The 8,256-nt window shown below is 32.4% G+C and overlaps 1 pseudogene; it reads right to left on the reverse strand.

Annotated features, from left to right (window-relative positions):
• Positions 1–6,958: 6,958 nt before the first annotated feature.
• Positions 6,959–7,092, reverse strand: LOC145274702 (U2 spliceosomal RNA; annotated as a pseudogene).
• Between the last annotated feature and the right edge of the window lie 1,164 nt (positions 7,093–8,256).

Below are 8,256 nucleotides of genomic sequence, written 5' to 3' on the forward strand. Positions count from 1 at the left end.
CAATTGTAAATAACAACTTTTTTCACAAAACCAACACCGTCTTTCTTTTTTTTCTCTCTCTTTCTCTCTCTCACCCACTTACTCTTCCCTCTCTCTCACCCTCTTTCTCTTGACGTTACACCACTGTTAAACTGTGGGGGGGGGGAACACATTCCCAGGCATTATCTCCTATAGATGCACATTTTATTAGAAATTCAGCTTTCAAAATATTAGACGATAATAAAAATATAAAACCAACACCCTCTTTCTCTTTTCTCTCTCTCTCACCAACTTACTCTTCTCTCTCTCTCACCCTCTTTCTCTTGACCTCCTACTACTGTTAAACTGTGTGTGTGTGGGGGGGGGAAGAGGCAGCTTGAAAACCAACAAAAACAGTGCACAGTTTCCCAAGCATTTGGGGTGGGAAGGGGGGGAAGAAGCCGAGCGCACAGTTTCGTGTGAGAGAGAGAGAACAATTCTCAACCTATATACTCAACAAATTTTTTATCTACAGATTTGAAAGTTTGTATATAGGGTATTCAGACATATGGAAATATATCTAGCATAATCTATCTATTATATCTATAAAAGTGAAAATGTGTGTGTGTGTGAGGTAGCCAGAGAGAGAGAGAGAGAGAGAGAGAGAGAGAGAGAGAGAGAGAGAGAGAGACAACAATTCTCAACCTATATATTCAATACATTTTTTATCTACAGATTTGAAAATTTGTATATAGGGTATTCAGACATATGGAAATATATCTAGCATAATCTATCTATTATATCTATAAAAGTGAAAATGTGTGTGTGTGTGTGTGTGTGCGTAAGAGAGAGAGAGAACAATTCTCAACCTATATACTCAACGTATTTTTATCTACGGATTTTAAACTTTGTATATAGGGTATTCAGACATATAGAAATATATCTAGCATAATCTATACATTATATCTATAAAAGTGAGAATGTGAGTGTGTGAGAGAGAGAGAACAATTCTCAACCTATATATTCAACAAATTTTTTACCTACAGATTTGAAAATTTGTATATTGGGTATTCAGACATATGGAAATATATCTAGCATAATCGATCTATTATATCTATAAAAGTCAGAATGTTTGCGTGTGGTTGTGTGTGTAAGGTTGCGAGAGAGAGAGAGAGAACAATTCTCAACCTATCTATTCAATAAATTTGTTATCTACAGATTCGACCATTTGTATATAGGGTATTCAGACATATGGAAATATATCCAGCATAATCTATCTATTATATCCATAAAAGTGAGAATGTGTGCGTGAGAGAGAGAGAGAGAGAGAGAGAGAGAGAGAGAGTAAGTACAATTCTCACCCTATATATTCAACAAATTTTTTATCTACCGATTATAAAATTTGTATATAGGGTATTCAGACATATGGAAATATATCTAGCATAATCTATCTATTATATCTAGAAAAGTGAGAATGTGTGTGAAAGAGAGAGAGAGAAGAGAGAGAGAGAGAACAATTCTCAACCTATATATTCAACTAATTTTTATGTACAGATCTGAAAATTTGTATACAGGGTATTCAGACATATGGAAATATATCTAGCATAATCTATTATATCTATAAAAGGTAGAATGTGTGTGTGTGTTTGTGAGTGAGTGAGTGAGTGAGTGAGTGAGAGAGAGAGAGAGAGAGAACAATTCTCAACCTATATACTCAACAAATTTTGTATCTACAGATTTGATAATTTGTATATAGGGTATTCAGACATAAGGAAATATATCTAGCATAATCTATCTATTATATCTATAAAAGTGAGAATGTGTGTGAAAGAGAGAGAGAGAGAACAATTCTCAACCTATATATTCAACAAATTCTATCTTTACAGATTTGAAAATTTGTATATAGGGTATTCAGACATTTGGAAATATATCTAGCATAATCTATTATATCTATAAAAGTGAGAATGTGTGTGTGAGAGAGAGAGAAAGAACAATTCTCAACCTATATACTCAACAAATTTTTTATCTACAGATTTAAAAATTTGTATATAGGGTATTCAGACATATAGAAATATATCTAGCATAACCTATCTATTATATCTATAAAATGACCATGTGTGTGTGTGTGTGAGAGAGAGAGAGAGTCAGAGAGAGAGAGAGAACAATTTTCAGCTTGTGTGTGTGTGAGAAAGAGAGAGAGAGAAAGAGAGGAAGGAAAATTCTCACCCTATATATTCAACAAATTTTTTATCTACATATTAGAAAATTTGGATATAGGGTATTCAGACGTATGGAAATATATCTAGCATAATCTATCTATTATATCTATAAAAGTGAGAATGTGTGTGTGAGAGAGAGAGAAAGAGAGAGAGAGAGAACAATTCTCAACCTATATATTCAACTAATTTTTTATCTACAGATTTGAAAATGTGTATATTGGGTATTCAGACATATGTAAATATATCTGGCATAATCTATGTATTATATCTATAAAAGTGTGAATGTGAGTGATGGAAAGAGCAAAAAATTCTCAACCTATATAACCTGTGAGAATATGTGTGAGAGAGAGAGAGAGAGAGAGAACAATTCTCAACCTATATATTCCACACATTTTTGGGCACAGATTTGGAAATTTGTATATAGGGTAGGCAGACATATAGAAATATATCTAGCATAATCTATCTATTATATCTATAAAAGTGAGAACTTGTGTGTGTGTGTGTGTGTGAGAGAGAGAGAGAACAATTCTTAACCTACATACTCAACAAATTTTTTACCTACAGTTTAGAAAATTTGTATATAGGGTATTCAGACATATGGAAATATATCTAGCATAATCTATCTATTATAACTACAAAAGTTAGAATGTGTGTGTGAGAGAGAGAGAGAGAGAACAATTCTAAACCTATATATTCAACAAATTTTTTATCTACAGATTTGAAACTTTGTATATAGGGTATTAAGACATATGGAAATATATCTAGCATAATCTATCTATTTTATCTATAAAAGTGAGAATGCGTGTGTGTGAGATAGCGAGAGAGAGAGAGAGAAAAAGAGAGAGATAAAAACATAATCTATCTATTTTATCTATAAAAGTGAGAATGCGTGTGTGTGAGATAGCGAGAGAGAGAGAGAGAAAAAGAGAGAGATAAAAATTCTCAACCTATACATTCAACAAATTTTTTATCCACAGATTTGAACATTTGTATATAGGGTGTTCAGACATATAGAAATATATCTAGCATAATCTATCTATTATATGTATAAAAGTGAGAATGTGTGTGTGTGTGAGAGAGAGGACAATTGTCAACCTATGTATACAACAAATTTTTTATCTACAGATTTCAAAATTTGTATATTGGGCATTCAGACATATTTCAATATATCTGGCATAATCTGTCTATTATATCTATAAAAGTGAGAATGTGTGTGATAGAGAGAGAGAGAACAATTCTCAACCTATATACTCAACAAATTTTTTATCTACAGATTTGAAAATTTGTATATAGGGTATTCAGACATATGGAAATATATCTAGCATAATCTATTATATCTATAAAAGTGAGAATGTGTGTGTGTGTGTGAGAGAGAGAGAGAGAGAGAGAGAACAATTCTCAACCCATATACTCAACAAATTCTTTATCTACAGATTTTAAAATTTGTATATAGAGTATTCATACAAATAGAAATATATCTAGGATAATCTTTCTATTATATCTATAAAAGTAAGAATGTGTGTGTGTGTGAGCGAGAGAGAGAGAGAGAGAGAGAGAGAGAACAGTTCTCAACCTATACATTCAACAAATTTTTATATATAGGGTATTCAGAAATATCGAAATATATCTAGCATAATCTATTATATCATTAAAAGTTAGAATGTGTGTGTGTGAGAGATAGAGAGAACAATTCTCAACCTATGCACTCTACAAATTTTTTATCTACAAATTAGAAAATTTGTATATAGGGTATTCACACATATGGAAATATATCTAGCATAATCTATCTATTATATCTATAAAAGTTAGAATGTGTGTGTGAGGTAGCCAGAGAGAGAGAGAGAGAGAGTAAGAACAATTTTCAACCTATATATTCAACAAATATTGGATCTACAGATTAGAAAATTTGTATATAGGGTATTCAGACATATGGAAATATATCTAGCATAATCTATCTATTATATCTCTAAAATTGAGAATGTGTGTGTGAGAGAGAGAGAGAGAACAATTTTCAACCTATATACTCAACAAATTTTTTTATCTACAGATTTGAAAATTTGTATATAGGGTATTCAGACATATGGAAATATATCTAGAGTAATCTATCTAATATATCTATAAAAGTGAGAATGCGTGTGTGTGTGAGAGAGAGCGACACAGAACAATTCTCAACCTATATATTCAACAAATTTTTTATGTACAGATCTGAAATATCACATTTGTATAGAAGTAGAAATCTTGATACCTACTCTGATACCTAATAAAAGAAAGGACACTCTTTAGGGCGGATTTTGATTATAACAAGTCACTAATTAGAAATTATAATAAACATTCTAATAATTTAAGAATTTTACCAAAATAAAATTGCATGGTAATCACCCAATTTCTGCCACAAAATTTTGATTGGCAGAACTCATAAACATAAAATATATATTTTCTAATTTCATCTTTTTTTTTTCTTTTTACATAATCTGGTTTGATGTTTTCCCAAATATTCAAATCACTATATTTTGCTGCTTAATATCAAATACAGCAACTGAGTTATTTTTATGCATCAAACAATTACATTTTCTCATTCATCCAAACTAATCACTGAACATCAATTTCATATTTTCTTCACTAAAATATTACTGTGCTTGATGTCATCAAGTGGAGCGGATCATTTTTTTTTCATTTGTTCACACATTTTTCCAATTTATATATATTTTAAAGATTCTTAGCCTATGTCATTGCATACCAATCTGTTTATTAAAAGTTAAGGTTCACTGTAAACACATATGTTACACCAAAATAAAAACGCTTCAGATAATGTCTTGATATTCAATTCAGTTTCTCACATGACATCTTATGAAGTTAGTAGAAATGTTACAGACTTTTGAATCTCAAACACTTTCAATACTGTGCACTGATATTTTCTTTTTTGCAATATAAGCACATTCATGATTTTTTTTACAAACGTTAAAAACTTTCACATTGTGTAGCAATATACTGAAACAATTATAAAAATATTTGTTTTTATTTTGAATGATGCAGGGCATCTGAAGAGAGATTTTTCTAACAAAATGAAAGTATAATTTTTAGCAATAGGTATCTAGGAAAAGGCCACTACATATGTTATAAGTTCCAAATTTCCACAACCTGGCAAATACTGGTACATGCTAGCAAATTTAGATTTGCAATTACAAAATATGATTCTAATTTTTTCCTTTGCTCTTTATTCTAACACTACACTAAGTTTACTGTGTTATTTCGCTACAGTTGATATTGTGTAGAACAATAAGAAAATCATAGTGAACAATGCATTCAACAAAATTTCACACACATTTCTAGATACCTATATCTAATAAGTTCAAAAGAAAGGACACACTTAGGGAGGTATTTTGGTGGTCAAGTCACTAAAAAGAGATTAGCTGGTTTCCCGGCATAGCCCAGGATATAATAAAGATTGACTGAAATACATGTTCTAGCTGGTTTCTAGGCGTTGCCAGGGATGTAATATAGACACATTATGTTGTATATTACCTGTTCTCTTCTCCCTAAGGTAAAACAATTTCATATACATGCTGTAAATTACCTATGCTAGGGATAAAACATGAACAATATCAGTCCTAGGGTAGATAAAACAAATAATACATAGAGATGAAAGATTCCTCTCCCCTAAGAATCAAACATATGTTCAATATCTGCTTTTGTTTTTTCATTGTTTATACGGTCCCGAGCAACGCCGGGTAGCCCTGCTAGTCTATATATATAAAAGGCAAAAATCGGTGTGTATGTATGTATGTATGTATGTATGTATGTATGTTTGTTTGTAACGCTAAAACTTTTGAAAGACGGAACCAGAGTTGACAAATTTGGTATCATATTGCACCTTGATCACCCGGATGACAAATATCGAAATTTCACGTCAAACGGACCAGTAGAAAGGGGTCAACTGATCGTTTTTCTCATAGGGGGGCCCCCAAAAAAACCTGTCATTTTAACGTTATTCAATACGTGTCACGTGACGTGACGTCAGCTCAAACTTTTGACAGACACAACCAAAGTTGACAAATTATGTATCATATTGAACCTTGATCACCCGCATGACAAATATCGAAATTCCACACCAAACGGACCATTAAAAGGGGGTGAACTGATCATTTCTCTCCTAGGGGGGCCCCCAAAAAAACCTGTCATTTTAATGTTAATATTACATAATCCAAAAACGCTTAGTCATGTCACGTGACGTGACGTCAACATCCAGTAATGTCGAACAAATGTAAACAAACACTTTGTTTTACCGATACTTTTGTAATTTCTCTTCTGCTTTGTTCTACAGATTATTAAACTCCATGACAATGTCTCCAACGTATTTAACTGGTTAAAAATAGTATTTATACAAGAGTTTTAACGAAAAATATCAGGAAAAAATGTACAGGAATAAAAAAAAATTCAGCTTTCAAAATATTCGTCGATAAAAAAACCGATCTTTATATTTACGCTAGCCATTTTGTATATTACCACGTGACCTGCTATCTCTTAAACTGGAGGGGGGGGATCCACTTGAATCCAACAAAACCAGTAATTTTTTTTTTCTATTATATATACATCATTTTCTATAAAATTAAGTGTAGACTTTATAATTAAAACAAAAAATGTTATTCATACTAAAAAAAAAAAACGCTTAGTCATGTCACGTGACGTGACGTCAACATCCACTAATGGCGAACAATTGTACCTATTTACTATGCCTCCCCACGGGACAGAGTTAGACACCAGGGTCGTTTTTTAACGTGGAGAAAAGGTACAAAAATAAAAATTGTCTCAGTCGTGGAGGATTTCTCCTCCACCGAAAGAGAACAAGAAATAGAAGTGCAGCATCTGAAGAACAGATACTACACTTTGATCTTGACCAAAAGGCCAAGAATGCGAACAATTGTAAATAACAACTTTTTTCACAAAACCAACACCGTCTTTCTTTTTTTTCTCTCTCTTTCTCTCTCTCACCCACTTACTCTTCCCTCTCTCTCACCCTCTTTCTCTTGACGTCACACCACTGTTAAACTGTGGGGGGGGAACACATTCCCAGGCATTATCTCCTATAGATGCACATTTTATTAGAAATTCAGCTTTCAAAATATTAGACGATAATAAAAATATAAAACCAACACCCTCTTTCTCTTTTCTCTCTCTCTCACCAACTTACTCTTCTCTCTCTCTCACCCTCTTTCTCTTGACCTCCTACTACTGTTAAACTGTGTGTGTGTGGAGGGGGGAAGAGGCAGCTTGAAAACCAACAAAAACAGTGCACAGTTTCCCAAGCATTTGGGGTGGGAAGGGGGGGAAGAAGCCGAGCGCACAGTTTCGTGTGAGAGAGAGAGAACAATTCTCAACCTATATACTCAACAAATTTTTTATCTACAGATTTGAAAGTTTGTATATAGGGTATTCAGACATATGGAAATATATCTAGCATAATCTATCTATTATATCTATAAAAGTGAAAATGTGTGTGTGTGTGAGGTAGCCAGAGAGAGAGAGAGAGAGAGAGAGAGAGAGAGAGAGAGAGAGAGAGAGAGAACAATTCTCAACCTATATATTCAATACATTTTTTATCTACGGATTTGAAAATTTGTATATAGGGTATTCAGACATATGGAAATATATCTAGCATAATCTATCTATTATATCTATAAAAGTGAAAATGTGTGTGTGTGTGTGTGTGTGTGTGTGCGTAAGAGAGAGAGAGAACAATTCTCAACCTATATACTCAACGTATTTTTATCTACGGATTTTAAACTTTGTATATAGGGTATTCAGACATATAGAAATATATCTAGCATAATCTATACATTATATCTATAAAAGTGAGAATGTGAGTGTGTGAGAGAGAGAGAACAATTCTCAACCTATATATTCAACAAATTTTTTACCTACAGATTTGAAAATTTGTATATTGGGTATTCAGACATATGGAAATATATCTAGCATAATCGATCTATTATATCTATAAAAGTCAGAATGTTTGCGTGTGGTTGTGTGTGTAAGGTTGCGAGAGAGAGAGAGAGAACAATTCTCAACCTATCTATTCAATAAA

Source organism: Euprymna scolopes, chromosome 4, assembly GCF_053919585.1.
Source record: "Euprymna scolopes isolate OS-2025 chromosome 4, ASM5391958v1, whole genome shotgun sequence".
In the NCBI taxonomy this organism is placed as follows: Eukaryota; Metazoa; Mollusca; class Cephalopoda; order Sepiida; family Sepiolidae; genus Euprymna; species Euprymna scolopes.